The sequence below is a fragment of the Hermetia illucens genome, chromosome 6 (assembly GCF_905115235.1).
Source record: "Hermetia illucens chromosome 6, iHerIll2.2.curated.20191125, whole genome shotgun sequence".
NCBI classification, from domain to species: Eukaryota; Metazoa; Arthropoda; class Insecta; order Diptera; family Stratiomyidae; genus Hermetia; species Hermetia illucens.
Window position 1 is genome coordinate 65,124,149 of NC_051854.1, and position 18,112 is coordinate 65,142,260.

The 18,112-nt window shown below is 40.9% G+C and overlaps 1 protein-coding gene and 1 long non-coding RNA gene across 3 annotated transcripts in view; both read right to left on the minus strand.

Annotated features, from left to right (window-relative positions):
- LOC119660612 (zinc finger protein 704) overlaps positions 1-18,112 on the minus strand; it is a 473,444-nt gene that overhangs the window by 261,542 nt on the left and 193,790 nt on the right. The window lies entirely within an intron of this gene.
- LOC119660614 lies at positions 10,592-11,300 on the minus strand. Its single transcript, XR_005250459.1, has 3 exons — positions 11,197-11,300; positions 10,751-10,805; positions 10,592-10,689 (listed from the first exon to the last, which is right to left on the minus strand). It is a non-coding gene; the product is annotated as an uncharacterized LOC119660614 (long non-coding RNA).

Genomic DNA, 18,112 nt, shown 5'->3' on the forward strand with positions numbered 1-18,112 from the left:
TTTGTTAATAATAGTTGGATTTTCTTTAAACTTGACCAAGTTGTGCATTATGTTATCCCTTAGCGCCATCCCGAATTTTGTTCTTCTGGGATGAACATAAGGGGGGTTGCTGGGTAAATTTCTAAAATGTGAAAATATGCTATTATTAACTTTATTTGTACAGATATCGGAACCGGATGTATTTTGAGGCCTAGATTTTGTAGATGCACCACTGTGATTTTTTTCAGATTTTTCGGTCGGATAGGTTCTGAGAATGAGACCTGTTACACTTTTTGGTGGTCATATTTTGAGCCTCCTTTCCCGTACGTTTCACCCGATATCAAATATAGAACCAGTTTAGAAAAGTACTAAGCCCTTTGATTTGATACCGCACATGGTCACATTTTATGAAAAAAAATTGTATACCCTCCATTCACATGTATGGGGTGCCCCCTCTTAAACTTAACACAAAATGGCGGCACTTGCTGTATGTAAAGGGAACAACAGATCACATACTCCCACCAAGTTTCGTGACAATCGGCCCAGCCGTTTCCGAATAAATCGGCTGTGACAGACAGACATCGACTCGATTCTAATAACGTTTTGTTTCACACAAAACGTTAAAAAAAAAAACTGCGAACTTGCCGCGTTCGAGAGAAGAATCCTCCGAAGGATTTTTGGCCTCCTACATAAGGATGGACGATTCCGTAGCCTACATAACAATCAAATCTGGTTGTCGACAAAATCCGACGCAACAGGTTGCGGTGAGCGGGTCACCTAATCCGGTTCATCAACACAAGATTTTAACTGCTCGCCACCTGTTCTCAATACGACGTATGCAGTTTTGCTATATTTCTCAAAAAACCGGAAAAAAATGAAGACTAAGTGCTTTAGGAAGCCAACAACACTCTCACAAAGCTAAAATTTGTATTGACGTGATGTCGATAGGACGTGGTATTTCCAACTCCGCATCCCATTCCAACTTATTTAATTTAATGCGGGATAGGAGTTCTGAAAAAAACATGGCATTGTTTTATGACCTCTAAAATCATCATGCTGTCCGGATGGCTCAAGTGGTTAGAGCGCTGGGCTATCGTAGCGGAAGGTCGCGGTTCAAATCTCGCTGGGGGCAGAGGAATTTGTTATCGTGATTGGATGTCGGACACCAGTCGACTCAGCTGTGAATGAGTACCTGAGTCAAATCAGGGTAATAATCTCGGGCGAGCGCAATGCTGACCACATTGCCTCCCACAGTGTACTGTGGTGTACCGTTACGGTCTTGAATGAAGTGCTCTAACACACTTCAAGGCCTAGATCCAATATGGATTGTTGCGCCAACGATTATTATTATTAAAATCATCATGTAATTACACTAGATAGATGTAATAAATAAGATGGTCTTCTGACCATCCATTTGTAAAGAATGATCTTGAGTTCAATTTATCAGCCCTTTGTTGGACAGGAGCTGCAGCAACACCTATTTTCTTAATAATGGCAGTAGAATTTGTGCACGTCTGGCTCTGTGCGTTCTCTAAACGAGGCAATATGTCGCCGCCATTGTATATAAGGGGGTCATCCCGTGTGTCGGATCAGCGAAATCGAATTTTTTTTTGGCGTCAATACTGTGGTTGTTAATTCATGCTAAGCAATGCGATAAAGGAGGAGCGGAAGGTCATCTCTTTCCAACTCGGTCAATCTCCACTAAAAAGTCATTGCGTCTGGAAAGGAAGCTATTTTACTATCAACATGATAAAATTCTAGTTTTCAACTCCAATCGCAGAAGGAGAGCCAGGGAAGCAAATTTCTGAGAAGCCATCTTTTAAAAGGAATGATCACCTCCAATTTTATCGAGATTGAAGAACACGAAATTCCAATAACCCCCTCCCCCCCGCCCCACTCCCTCCAGGGGAGGGGCCGAAAATTCGACCTTCATCATAAATACAACATATAAATACAAAACACATTGCCATAATTTAATTATAAAACCTTAATCAGAGAAAAAAGATATTCTTCACTAAATTTAATCCAAGCAAACTCAAATAATATATTAAATATGTTATACCAATAGATCGACAACACTCTTCATAAAACACGCGTTATATCTGTATCTACATTCAAGTCTTACCTAATAAGAAGTGGGAGGTGGTGGATGTATTGTGAAAACATATTTTGAAGGTAACATGCGGCGTTATTACTTCTCGGTAGTAGTACGCAACATTTTTAAATTGATAGCACTGACTACGATTTTGTTTACAATTTTTGCCGGGGAGTATTTTCCACCGGTAGACAAGAATTACGACAGTGAGTAAGGCACATTTAGATGAATTACGCACAACCAAACACAGCATGTCATTCTACTTATACCACATAATCAATTCGTTATATCATTTATGTACTAATATACACAATTTATTTGAATAAATCAAGCTGTACATATGTTTAAACATATTAGATACATTAAAAAATCGTTTTCATGCGGAAAATAATTTGAATAGAGAGTAAGGCACACCAATTAGAGTTAAATTATAAAAAAAGTTGCATTTATTTTGTAGATAAAATTTTAGATCGCTTTAAGTTTTTCGTTTTGTACGTTTCCTAGAATGTTCTTATGTCAGTCAGGGAAATAAAAATCATACGCCCCCAGGTCACGGAATATAATTCAAGTTAAAGAATTATTAAATCAAAAGATAAACAGTTACTTTTGACACAGTTTGCAATGCAAACATCAAAAATATAATAGTTGCAAAATTTGCTAATAAAATTGTAAATTAACAGACAATACGTTTTAACCCAATGCCCCTGGTCTTTTAAAGTAAGAAATATTCTTTGCCGATCTTCTATCCAATTCACATAACCTGTATCTGGAAACATAGTAACGAATATAATCCAGGATCCATCCACGGTACGCATACTTCAAATCAGAGGAAAATTATAGCAGTCGCATGGTAAAGCAAAATCCATACCAATCTATTACGCAAAACTGTTGATTGCTCAGACGAATATTAACCTCGTTTATTATTTCATTTTTACTCCTATAGTTTTCGTTCGCCACAAGCAACATATTGAAATCATTGAAGAAAATATGAGAGACCGGAGTAAAGTCCAGGTGTAATAAGATGGGAAGATATTAATTCGAAAGCGGAAGATGAGCGATGAACTTATGGAAAGTTTCGGTTTTCTTTTTGGAAAAACATCTTTAGGGGACGTATGAAAATTAAAGCTTCTTGTATACAATTAAGTATCCTACTGTGTCCATTTCAACTTTCCACTTTTTTCAACTACTTTGTTAAGAACAGCATTGCTTACACCAAACTTCTCGTTTTTGTTTGCGATAAATTTAATTTATGATGGAAAACACAAAAAAGAACACTTCATCGATATCGTTGATTTGTTTTTAAAATCGGGAGTTATTAGAAGACACGGTTTGTACTTCATAACTTCTAGATTCCGTTTTTTGCAATTAGAAGAAAAAACAAGACTGTCGAAAAATACTAATCAATATGTTTCATTTTATATCTAACTTGGATATGTATTTTCTAAAGCAAAACAATTTGCATAGTCCCATATATGTTGAGAGTGATTGCTTTTCCTCCCTCCTCAGGCGTAGCCTAGATTATCTAATTTCGTGTTGCAAGGTACAAACGTTTTGAATTGAATTGCATGCTACGAACAGACACGTGAATAAATGGCGTAGTATTCAGAAGAGTCTCATCCAGTTTTGGAAAAACAAAAATTTTAGCCGATAAAGGCTACAATAATCACTTTTGGAGATGTGAATTTGGTACGTTACTTGCTTTCGGAAAAAAAACCTGATGACTTTCAAATGGAAAATATCACCTCCATGAAGGGTGGGATTCGCCGATTGAACTTAATCGAGACGGAGTTGAAAATTTGGATGCCTAGCACACTTCGTTCAAAAAGAAGAAGTGAGTTGAGTTGAGTTCTGAAGCGTGGATCACATGCTGTAGGGAATAAAAGTTGACATGGCGGTTAAGTTTATTAAGTGCACACATGAGATATCAACGTGAATTGGTGGCAGGGCAATAAAGCACATCTGGAAGCTGTTTGAAAAAGGCGCTTTCTATCTATTTCCACGCCGCCATGATTTGAAAGAACGACTTTACACTTATGAGACTAACCCTACGCGGTTGATGATGGTTGATCGGGTAGAGTATCAGCTCCTCAACCTCGTGCTTTGGTTTCGAATCCCAGTCGTCATGGATGTTTGTGTTTGTCTCGTTGCTGTGCGAATTGAAGTGAACTTCTATATTTCACTCAAAAATAAAAGGAATCAAATGGAAGCGTATCTCGCAAGAAGAATAGTATAGTTACAGTGACTAACACAAAACGCTGTTGAATTAAATACAACATAGGCGATAGGCCGTCGCGAAGTCCCTATTAATGTCTATTTTGGAATCCGGTGCGGACCCACCCATCGGAATAGACACGTTGATGTGTAGTAATGAAGTGTGAGGGATCAAAGCGCTCAAAGGGAAACCCCCCCCCCCCCACATTCCCGAGCCTGGCTAGCACAGAGGCGTGCAAGAACATGTCGACCGAGCACTTTGATGGAGCTTCAATCTTTGCGGGCAGACCTTCACAGTCAACTTAGCCAATTTTTTTTTTAGGTTTCTGGGATAGCTCTGCCCTCTAGGTCATTGTCGGCCAGTTAGGATGATCGACCTGATCTTCTTTAATTATTCTGTATTTATTTACGTTATTATAACTTGGCGATTCCTTCTCGAGCAAAATATGAAACACTGGGCACCAAGCAGGCGTATTGCTTAAATTCTTAGAGAAACGATTAATATATTATGCTAGAACCCACACGTTTCTTAGCTGTTCAAAATCTGTCGTTTCTTATGAACGACAAGTTTTCTCGAATTTCTATCAACGTTCGAAACTTCCAATCACTCCCGTTTCTTCTCTGTTTCAAAACTCTAGTCCTCTACCAACGACAATTTGTTCGAATTTCCACCAGCAAGCGAAATCACTCCTTTGCTTCTTCACAAGCAAAAAAAAAGGAACTCCACTCCTTTGCTTCTTCACAAGCCAAAAAAAGAAAACTTCACTCCCTTGCTTCTTTACAAGCCAAAAAAGAAACTCCACTCCTCGACCCTCGACCTTCCGTTTTTCTTCTTCTGTCTGTCCCGCTTCGCCTCCTCTTTGTTCCTTCGCACACCGCTTCATTTGCCGCTACATAGCCTTCAACTCTCTCTAGGCAATGTTGCGGCAACATGCGCCTGCGGATGCGGCAAATCATTCGCCTCTTGTCAAGATTAATTCGCCCGAATGCATTCAATAATGTGCAATCTGCGGCGAACATTAGGGCAATTGCACACTATTAAATGCATTGTTTAAGCAAATTAATTAAGAAAGAGCCGAATGAGATTCCGCTCTCGTCGCGCAGCCGCGGTCACTACAAGCTATTATACAACCACGTGTGTATTGCGGCGAAGTTACGGCTGTCAGATTGTATGGCCAGAAGATTCGCTTTCGCGCTATTGGTTTGAGTGACCGAAGAGATCCACCATGAAAAATTTGTCTAGAACGTCAGCGTGACTCACTAAGGCAGGACATTGCTAGGCTGACTCAAATAAACATCGGCAATGCCAGCAAACGGGTGAAAAATAGAATGCAAAGGGTTTATCGCAACTATGTCATCCCCAGTTAAGTACTCGTAGTTGAAATTTAGGACACACTAAAGAAGAAACTTTCGGTTGTATGTAGTCGGTTGCGACGGTACGTCCAAAGTCGTCTGGAGTGACTCGACTGTCCAGAATGCAACGGGCGCGAGGAATCAGTGAGGTTCAACGAATCTTAAACAGCAGGAAGAAATGGAGGGACTCAGGTCTGGATCGAATGTAGAACTTTTCGTACAAAAAGTTCATCACATACATGGTCGGTTGGCACACAGTATAAATCACACGGCACAGGACCTCGCAGACACAAGACTGACTACTTGTTTACCAACCCTCTACAAATTCATAACGGCCATTATTAATGGAAGGATCAATGCACACCTCGAGACCAATAACATTCTGTCCGAGGAGCAGAAGGCCTGCCGAGTCGAGTCAAAAGGCTGCAAAGAGCCACACATTATCAGCTCGGTAGTTGTAGGACAAGCAATTAGAGAGCAGACAAACGTCTTTAGTTACTATATCGATTATGCCAAGGTTTTTGACAGCATCCCGCACACCAGCTTGATCGATGTTCTACATCTGTATCGCATTGATCCCAAACTAACAAAGTTTCCGGCGACAGTCCTGAAAGGGTGCCACACCACCTTATCAGTGGGTACTAATGGGTGCTAATACCTCCGGGTCCCTCCATATACGGAGGGGCATCTTCCAGGGAATTCGTTGAGTCCCCTTTGGTTTTGCATGGCACTGATCTCCCTTTCATGTCTACTGAATGATGCTAGAGGCCATGTGGCCTACGTGCTAAGTGTGAACTGACACACTTGATGTACTTAGATGACATCAAGCTGTATGCTGGTACTGACGACCACCTTAGAAGTCTGTTGTGAATAGTAGACATGTTTAGCCGTGCTATTCTAATGAAATTTGGATTAGACAAGCCATCCGCAAAGATGAAAAGAAGAACATTAGTGACTCCACATCCAACCGTGGAGGAACATCGTCTTGGAAAACATCCAGCGGCGGATATGGACTACTATGTCCAAATTCCGAATGCATCATTCAAAGTCTTCCGTGAACCAAATGAACCTGCCTCATGACATCGGAGGCAGGGGCGTGGCTGCATAACATCACCGCCAAGTGAACTCGTTACGAACTTTTACAGCAAAGAGCAGCTGAGTCCCTTGCATCTAGCCGTTTGTAAGGCAGACTGTGCGCTGACTACACTTAACTTGAAAGATCTATCTTTTGATCCTCTGAGTGTGGTGAAGTCAGGACAGGAGCGGATCAATGAATGAAGGTCAAAGGCAATGCACGGCAAACACGTGAATTACCTTTGCCAACCATTTGTCGAACAAATGGCTGTAATTGCAATAATTGATCGAGTTTAGAGTTCCGAAAGGCTCTAGTCAGCTGTGGATGCGAGTAAAGTGGTTTATCATCTAGCTAAGAGGGTCTTTGAGGAAGAGAAATATTGCGCATTAATAACTCTCAACATCAAGAACGCGTTTAATTCTGTAAGGTGGACGCCTAATCTCGACATGTTTCGACAGTGAACTTTGCTCTACGACTTGGAATAACCGTCAAAAACGTACAATATAATGGTTGTATTCTACAGAGTCTCGGTCCTCTGCTACGGAACATATGGCAAAAATAGAAAACTAATCAAGTTTGCGTTAGTGAATACATTTCCATCAGTTAAATGGCCAGGAATAATTTTCGAGGCCAAGCTGAGCTTTAAACCACATTTAACGCTTATTGGGCAGAAAGCAACAATCAGTTCAACATTAGCCGGGATACTTGTAAAAATTTAGACGAGTTCTGAACGCAACCGACCTCTATCCTCTTGCACGCGGCATCAATATGGGCATCTAAACATCTTAGAAAATTGCAGATAGCTTCAAGTGACATATCGACTAAGCGTTCCCAGAATATGCTAAGTCTGCCAACCGAATCGAATGAGGAAGATGCGTAATTGCCGGGATGATCCTGGTAGATATTTTAGCTGATAAGGTTGCAAAACGTGGAAGCACGATGAGACGAGCTATAATTTATTTATTTATAAAGCGGACGCATTAGGTACAGGAAGTATCTCTACATGTTTAGTTTGGATGAATCACCTGGTCGACCTATGTGGGAAGGTGCAGAACTGATTTTGACGTGCCCAAAATTTAAAAAATATGGTAAGCTGAATGGTCGAATTAGAAACACCAGGAAACGCGGTGTTTGCAACGGTGAAATGGATGCACCAGTGGTTAAAAGAAGCAGAAACTGAACCGACGTGTAAAAGGGAAGCGCCCGCAATTATCGCCAGACAAAGCAGTAGGCACTAATTCATCCAGAGTGAACAATTTACAACTGAACAGCCCTGCCAAGCAATACCGATGGCCCCGCGGGGAGAGTGCGGAGAAAAATTAGGGGTTGAGTCAGGAAGACTCCGATGGATTTACACCAGTTAAAATAAAAGAAAAAAAATGAACAAACAATGCACGCAATCCACGAACTACGAAACCAGGAATCACTTACGTGTAGCGCTAGCGGCTGGTAATTCCGCTAGCAGCAAACTAATGCCGCAGGTATGGACTAGCGTTGAGGCCAGGATGTCGGAGATGGTCATCGAGCATCGCCTCGACACCAAAGGCGAACAAACGGGATCCATGTCCTGCATTGATAACTCTTAGAGGAAGACATCGACATCGCACTAGTGCAGGAATCCTGGGTCGGAGGCGACAGAACCATCAAAGGACTTCAAAGCAAATATTATAATTTATTACATTTCTATTTATTCGCGAGGAAGAATCTGCACGCTTTTCTTTCTCCCAACTTGAGTTCCAGTCGTGATCAAACTGGGGCAGACGAGAGCAGAAAGTGTGTATATTTCCTTGGCTTAAATGGCTCATCGCCAGAAGAAATGCAACATTTAACGACCATCATAGCAACAAAGAAGGCAATACCAATGTAAGACATACGCTTTGGAGCAGTTCGAAAATCAACTAAAGAGACTCACCTTTCACCTCGTTGATTTTATTATTAATACAAATCTATTGACGTGTAACAAGGGAAGTACACCGACCTCCCATTTTCCCAGTTCGGAGAACTGTAACAGTTGGGAGGAGGTCTACATATCACCCTACTAATCATAATGGGATTTTAAGGATGGAGAACTGGAGAGTGCCTGATCAGAGATCCTTCTCAAATCATAGTTGAATACATTTCAATCTAGATCTCGCCGCGGAGATCTCCAAACCTTTCAAAAACTCCAGGAGGATTGAAGAAAGTTTGGTTAAACTATGTCCAGTGCGCAAATTGGCAACATTGGCATGATAAACAAATTGGAGTCAAAGGTCGGGGCTTTGGAAAAGCCATTCGATACCGTCTACCGTGCTCTACTAAATACAGCAGGATGACACTGCCATCGTGGTGGAATGAAAATCTAGCCAGCTTCAGGAAGCTGACCAGGAAAATTTTCAACATCTGCTACAGGAACAACTGTTGGTAACCATACAGAGACCACCTGAAGAAATACTAACCAACCATCAAGACCACTAAGAGGTGATTTTTGTTGGACTATTGTCAGAACATTGAAAACAATAGCAAATTCGTAAGACTCAGTAAGATTCTGTGCAAGGAATATGGGAGCCCATCCTTTCTTAAAAAGGATCCTGGACGGAATCTGGTTCAGATGCACTTTCTCGCCAGCGAAGAGGACTGTAAGTCAGGGCCTTGCTTGGAGGGTATGCAGCTGCTCTAGCCGTGCGAGTCTATCAAACCAGTAAGAACGGAGGATAAGATCGGAAGGGTATAAAGAGCTTGTTGGATAGCGAAGTGCTACGGTCATAATAACATCCTATATCAAGTAGACATTCCCCATGGACTATGCCAAAGGCAAGCTGAACTACGCAAGAAACTTTACTGTGGACTTTCCAACGAGGGCGGAGTGGAAGCTTGGCAGCGTGTTGCAAGGGTATGACACAATATTCTTCATCGACGGATCAAAGATGGCCTGTGGAGTCGGTGTGGGGGTTTTCTCGAGTACACGCAGCGTGTCCGAGTCGTATGGTCTCGCAGGGTTCCCCAATGTATTCTAAGCGGAAGTACTGACAATACTGGAAGGTTGTCCATGGCTGGGGCATGATCCGAGCCCCAAGCGGCATTCTGACTGATAGCCAAGCGGCCATTAAGGCCTTGTACTCAGTGACGACATCCTCTGGCACGCTCAAGCTCACTCTCCTTTGGGTTCCCGCTCATAGGAACATAGAGAGAAATAAGCGGTCTGACGGATTGGCCAAGCGAGTACAATCTGTGTCCCGCTGGCCCCTGTCAAGGACAGAATCTACTCGCACTATTTATAATAGTAGCCGTGAACCTCAGATGGCCCAAGCTCACCACCTGTGCCAAGACAAGAAAGATTTGGCTCGGTATACTGTACAATCAGCATTGCCGAAGCTGCAGAGTAGAGGAGGAAGCCCTCACTCAGTTCCTTCGCGATTGCCCAACTCTAGCTAAAGTCAGGTTACGTACACTGGGTAAATCATTCGTTGGGGATCTCAGAGAGATTTCTAGCTGCAGAGTGGGAGAACTGCTTTCGTGAATGTGCTACGGGCTGACTCTGATGAAGTCGGTTGAACTCTATCTCCTTGCTCTCATAACAGCAGTCACGGTCGTAGGGATTTATGGCATCAAAACGGCGGACCACAGCGTTAATTGGGCTCCTCGGCGGCCAATAATACCAGCCTACCCATGATGATGATGATGTCTTATGAGTGCAATAAATTCACATGAAAAAAAGAAAATTTTGATCTTGTATAACATTGTTTTTGTTGTTCGTTTGGTTCTGGGATCGAGATCTGATACAGTTTTTGAGGGAGACATTTTGAGCCCCCACTCCCCTATGTTTCACCCAGTATCAACAATAAGATTATTTGAAAAGTACTAATCGAGCTATTTGAAAAGTACTAATCGAGCTCTTTCATTTGATACCACAAATGCCCATATTCTGTGAAAAACGCATGCGCAAACAGGACTCATAGACTACATATCGAGTAAATCGGCAGACAGACAACCAGACAACCTTAAAAAGTGAAAGCATTTCACTATATTGAACAATTTTTCTCGTTCTGTTACTAAGTTACCATAGATTACACAACTGGGGTGTTCCTGACGAAAAGTAATGAAAATTCGGCTCACCTGAAATGAGAAAAAGAAATGAACATTAAATTAAATATGTATGAGGTCTAGATATTATATATGGCATATAACAGATTGACCCGTATATATGCATGATCAATGATATCCATTGTAACTACTTTTCTGCGCGAACCACCTGCTCAACACATATTATAAACAGTGGATGGACTTTGATTTTATAATATTTCCATCTCAATTCAAGCTGTTTCTACAAATCTGAACCAAAGACTCACGAAGCGTCTATCGAATGTGTTTAATCTACAAACTAGCCTGAAAGATAAATGGATGGATTTCACAACTTGATTGAATTTCAAGTATCCAATCAGTTTCGAAACTGAAAAGAATTACACAGAAAAAAAATGGAAAGAGAAAAATATTAACGAATTCATACCACAATTTTATAGATACACTATATTAGGCGAAAAGATGGATGTAAATTTCTCTTTTACTGTTTGTGAGATGCGTTCCCAACCTTATGCATAATGTACGTCGATCTGTTTTGTTTCAAAAATAAAAATAAAACTTTTCCGAAATACATTTTCCCATTAGTTTGCTATGAATATTGTTTAAGCTAAGAATTATACTAGAAATGAAAGATAATTGTATCCAGCTAGGGACATGCAGTTTTTTTCTTACTCTTACTTTCAAATTTGAAGACGAAACTATCTTCGAGTTCACTTTTATATAAAACTTATATGCTGGTATAGTCTAGGCTATTACGCGCGTATGTTAGTAACAATTCCCTTCTCTTTAATTATTGTGAATATAACTTCAAACCTAGATACAGGCGGCGAATTCATTTGGGAATATAATCTCCGATATAACCAGATACATATATATGCATACAGCACTTGTATATATGCATACACACGTGTTGTTATATATAAATGACCACTTCAACTTTCGACATCATATTCCATTACAAAAGCCTCTACAACATCAAAAATTATTATTGGTGAAAGTTCTTTTTTGTTGATTATAAATTAATGATAATCGACAAAAGATGAAAAACTTATAAAAACAATGGAAAAAAATTTACTATGAGACTGACCCACTCTGGTATACTATGATCCGAGGCTAGAGAAAAAAGTTCTTTTTGCTTGGTGCGATCAAAGTGAGAAGATGATTTAAGATGACATGAAAATCGAAATAATTCAAAATAAATAAATAGAGTTGTGTTAATGGTACACCCCAATTTGATTAAGCGCAGCGATTAGATACGACAAAAGATAATCATTCTTTAGTCAGTACCATAAATATTAACGTAGAATCGGAGACAGAGATCCCTTCCTCTGATTTAACTTTTAATTTAATACAGTCTGAAACCAGTTTCATTGAGATGATAAGAAGAATCGTAATAATGACTGTTCATTTGGTCAGAAAATATGACAAAAGATACAGGGAATTTGCCTTACACAATGATGTGGATAGACGCACGCCATTCCATTATTATTAGTTTTTTACATGATGAAGAGAAGTGACGTCATAAATATATTGAAAGGCTATTTCGAAATCAGGTTTGAACTCAAGCAACAGAGCTGAGTGCAACAAACAAACAAAAAGACTGTGGTAAATATTCACGCAATTAAATTAAAAGTTATTTAAGTGATAGAACTTATGTCACATAAGGGAGACAAGATGGAAATCTTAAAGAAGACCCCTGAAATGCGCTTTACCTACTAAAAATACCTTGCCCTCTTCGAAAGATATTCACCTTGACAAAATATATAACATACATGTATAATTACGATCTTAACTCGTGGAACTTCTGGATAAAAATAAGATATTTATGATAACTGATTACTACGATAGAATTGACATAAAATATGGACTCCATGTCCAAGGTACGAACCTGTACACTTTGGTGAATTCAGCCTCGCTGCCAAGGCATCATTGCAAACAAAGTCGTCATTTTAAAGGTTTTGTTTGTAAGACAAAATTTTATTAAAATCGGTTCAATGCATGTCTGGCTGTCACAAGCACTTTTGTCATAAACGACTATGACGATTGACACTATTGACATTGGCAAAAACGGTTAACTTCACAGGTGTGTGCTGTGGTGGGCGAGAAGCTGTAGCCTCGGAACACTCAGTCTGTAGTTGCCCATTGTTCTGGACTCTCTTGTTTAACGGAATATATCGGATTCGTTTGTGGATCGCAGAATGTCCGTTAAGGAATATGATGCTACCCGCTGCAACTGGAGCATATCAGCCCCGAAGATCTGATGTCCGATGGACCCATAGGTGGGGCAATCATATACGAAATGTTCCGTGGATTCCACTTCTTTATTAGAGGAGGGACACGTATTATCTTGTACAATTCCTATTCTGACCTTATGTCCAACTAGTGAATTATAGCCTGTCAGATTGCTTACAATACGCGAGTAAGTCTTTCTTTGGTGTGTCTAGCAGCATTTAGGCTCTGCCACTTGCCATTGGAAGCTTGTTCCCAGCCTATGAAGACAGCCTTAGCCAATGATACTGATGTTTCCGGTTCCGGCATGGGAGAAATTGGACCCCCTTTTGCTAAGGCAAGAAGATGATCGAAGGACTACTCAACGCCATCAGTGAAGCCTGACTGTTGGTGCAGATTGGGATGCCATTCACCGGCTCGTCAAACATCCAGTTTGCCGTTCTTAGGATAGCATATACTTCAGCATGAAAAATCGTTGCATATTGTCTCAAAGAAGAAGCTTACTTCTCGTGTTTATTCAAGAGGTAGACTTCGGCTCCAGGACCCAGTTCTGTTTTTAAGCCATTGGTGTAGAAACGTCATTATATCCCGCCTCGCATTTCTCTGGAACTTTCCATATATTTCAGGGTAACTTGATGTCTTTTACCAAACAGATGTATGGGAACCCGAGAAGGCATTATAAAAACTGGATACAATTCTGCCAGTGACTCGCCTTTCGTTGCCTGTGCTATTAGGTAGCGATTGACACCCGCTTCATCACACAGCAACCTCTGCGTTAGCATAGCATAGATTCACTTAATTAAAGTATCATCGACACCATGCGGTCTGGCTGCATCACAAAGCTGGTAGAAATTTATTTCACCGAATATATTTGTGTTTCATGTTAACTGACGCTGTCAGATGTGGAACGACAAAAAAAGAAAACCAATCGGAATACCGGAAGCTCCAGCATTCATATATATGCACTTAAATAAATTGATCGTACCCATATTTCCGATTCACTTCGTGCACAAAAGCGTACATATGTATATATATACGTATACGTATATTAAATACGGCTAGTTGAATGTACAAATATATCTATCTGAATTAGACACTACCCGCAAACTTCATTAGCAGGCCTATACTATATACCTACATACACACATGTCTATTTGGAATAATTTATATTCATATAAAATGACTGAAAGACTAAAACAAGATAATTCTTTGCAACTCCATTCATAAGAAGTCATTTCGTTGTGGTATTGATGATGACGTCATACACGTTGTGGCAAAGTTTCATCCCCCAGAACTTTGTTAATAATAGTTGGATTTTCTTCAAACTTGACCAAAATGTGCACTATGTTATCCATTACCCCCACGCCTAATTTTGTACCTCTGGGATGGACACTTAAAGGGACTTGCCGGGTAAATTTGCAAAATGTGGAAATATACTATTATTAACTTTATTTTTGCAGATATTGGAACCGGATGTATTTTGAGGCCTAGATTTCGTAGAGATACGCCACTGCGATTTTTTTTCAGATTTTGCGTGGTGCTGAGAACGAGACCTGTTACACTTTTTGTGGGTCATATTTTGAGCTTTCACTCCCCTACGTGTCACCCAATATCAAATATCGAACCAGTTTCGAAAAGTACTAATTGTGACTTTTCATTTGATACCCCCCCGTTAAACTTAACACAAAAATGCACCACTTGCTGTATGTAAAGGGAACAACAGATCATACACTCTTACCAATTTTCGTAACAATTAGCCAAGCTCCGAATAAATCGGGTGTGACAGACAGACAGACATGTGTGTTCCCGTAGTGCTGGAAACCGGGGCTGGTCCGTGAAAAAGTTTGAAGAGGATGCATTCATAGAGATGCTATTGGAAGGTCAAAATCCCGGTGGTGCGGCTACAGAAAAGGTAGAGCATATGATGGGACGCATAACGACCAAACCAGATCCGAGTGGTTTGTCAGCGTTTTTGAAACATGTATGTAGAAGCAGTTTTCCCCGACCGGTTGAAGAAGCAAAAACTAGATTTGAAGTCAAATAAGCACCCAGGACATCCATTATCATACCGACCGATTTGCCTCATCGACACGGCAGGAATGATGCTCGAAAGGATCATCTACAATAGACTACTTCCTATCATTGAATATAAGGATGGACTATCGGAGCGACAATTTGGATTTCGTCAAGCCCATTCAACGATCGACGCCATAGAAGTTGTTTTAAAGCTGGCTCGAGACGCGATGTCGTCTAAAAAATACTGTGCCGTGTGACGTTGGACATAAAAAATGCGCAAAAACCGCAGGAGTACCACAGGGCTCAATGTTGGATCCTCTCCTGTGAAACATCATGTACAATGGGGTCCTTGTCCTTCCCCCCAAGGAGGCCACGATAGTCGGTTTCGCAGATGATTGTCGTCGCGAAACAACCTGAAGACGTTAAAGTATACGCTAACGAAACCATTAGTGTCATAAAAGCGTGGCTGGAAATGGTTCAGATTGACCTTGCGGAACAAAGGACGGAGGTGGTCTTGATCACCAATCGTAGGAAGAGGAATACGGTTAATAATTGTGTTGGTTGTCATGTCATCACTTCGAAACCCGTTATTAAATACCTAGGGGTGATAATTGACGCTAAAATCAATTTGAAGGGACACCTGGACTATGCCTGTGAGAAAGCGGCAAATATCAGCGTATCAATAGTGCGGATGATGCCTAACATTGGAGGCTCAAGATACAGTCGCAAATTACTTGTGGCGAGAGTGGTTCACTCCACGCTATTGTATGCGGCACCAGTTTGGGAGGAAGCACTAGCGTATGAGAGTAGTCGGAGGAGGGTAAATATGACTTGCCACTTAGTGGCGCTAAGGGTGTGCAGCGCCTTCAAAACAATATCAGGCGAAGCAGCGTGTGTTAATGCGAGAATGATCCCGATAGCCATTCTGGCAAGTGAGATACGCTGCCTGTATGAGAAAAGAAAAATGAATCCTCCTGAAAAGGATACAGAATACCGAAAGGCGGCAAGGCGAGAGTCGCTGGAGAAGTGGCGGCAACGGTGGGAGGGGTCGCTGGACATATACTTTGATTCCCCGCACTGAAGAGTGGATTCGACACGACGAGGTTAACTATCATCTGACGCAATTCAGGATATGTCAGGATATGGTGGTTACAGGAAGTACCTGCACCAATTCAGGCTGAATGATTCTCCCTTTTGTCCTGAATGTGGTTGCACACCTGGGGACCCGGAGCATGTTATGTTCCACTGTCGCCGATTTTTCTCAGAAAGGAGGAGTTTGAAATACTCCCTCAAAATCAACCTAAGCCCGCAGAACATCGTCGGGAAATGTTGAAGTCGGAGGGAAACTGGTCTACGGTGAACTCCGCAATCAAAAGAATATAGGAGGAACTTGGAAAAGCGGACGCGAAGAACGGAAGGCTTGGTCGCTTAAAGCGCAGTCCACCCCGCGAAGTAATGCTTTGCAGCGATGCCACAACACTGGAAACTATGAGCACTCCACTAAAAATTTGTGAGCTGAGCAGCGACGGTCATTATTTCGTTGAATTTCAAAAGGGTTTTGTCTACTTCACCCCTCATTTTCAAAGGAATGTTGATTTACAAATGAGCGCTTATATACTTTCGGAAATTTGGATATGGTTGTTGGTTACCTACCTATACTCCTTGTTATTGTTGTTTGGTAAGTTTCATAATGAGGGGACTTTATCACTTCCCGCCTAACGTTTTTAGTAACACCAGAATCAATCAGGTCCGGGATTTTTCGTCGATCTGCTGGCTAATAAGTAGCCTGTCCAGATGAGATGATGTCTAACCTAGTGCCTCGAGCTTGCACGTCCTAAAACTACTTTCCTTTAGGAGTGAGTGAAAATGCCTGCTTTTCCCCCCAAGATTGAGTTCTTCCCTTGCGGAACTATGTGTAAATATGCGAACTAGATTTCTTAAATAACGTTGATTCCGGGGACATGAAAAAGTACCGCTTGTAACTTTGCTTTTTGTTGGACTTCAGATTATTTATTAGTGGAAGTTACCTCTGTGTTGAGTTGAAAGTTAGCAGGTTCTATTCGCAGACATTTCTATTTTTTCATGAAATAAAACTATTTTTTTTTCTTTCTTTTTTGAGGATGCTGGGAGTACTGAGTCCGCACCCACTTGTTGATGGACCGGACCACTTGAGAAGCAACTTACTTCCTCTTTTGTAGTCCACGGACTCCTCTTTTTTGGGTTAAACACCCAAGTTTTCAAAACAGAACGAAAAAGTTGACTGACGGTTTCATCCAGGGCAGAGGCAACTCATCAGATGCTGCCTCACCTATGCTCTCAGGATCATTTTTTTCGTTCTTTTTTAATAAAACTAATTTTGAAGCACCCTTAGACAAACGTTCACCTTTTATAGTAGAAAATATTCCTGAAACATTCAATAATCACGTGAAGTTTTCCGGTAAAGTGTTTGCAGGTGATTTTCCAACTTCATATAGTCACCGCCGACTTATTTTCATTTTCTTTCCAACTTTTACTGATAGTAAAGAGATAATCACTCTTACCGGTGGAAGTTATTTTTCGTCTAATCACTACCTACCGATACCGCTCGAAGCAATCATTTATCGTGCGATTTATTAACTTTTACTGCCATCTATTTTGTCTAGCACTGGAAAATCAGAGAGAAGACCTCCTCTCACTTTTCAATTTTACTTCCATGACAATCAAAACAACATCGGCTTGTGCACACCGTTCAAGCTGTCGCTGCTTTGTTACCCAACGAGAGTGATTTACATGATTGCGGGGCTATTTCTGTTGCTAACATTTCACAGTGCAGGTTCGTACATTCCAAGATGGATCCGATACAATAGCTCTCATGTAAATATTTTTCGCTTGCATGCCTTAGTTCTTGCAGTCTGAGGAAGCGAACGAGTAAGCGGTGAAAACCCATACGACTAAGCCGGAAGCGAATGTATCCCATGCAATTGTAATTATTGTAATATGTGTACAGTGAATTCCACCAGCGTCATAAGTACCTCTAATGAAGTTAAAACCGTTACTCAGTTCACATTACCCCCGGTAGGCTTTGTTATTCAGTCACATAGTGTTGCTTCATTGCTCCT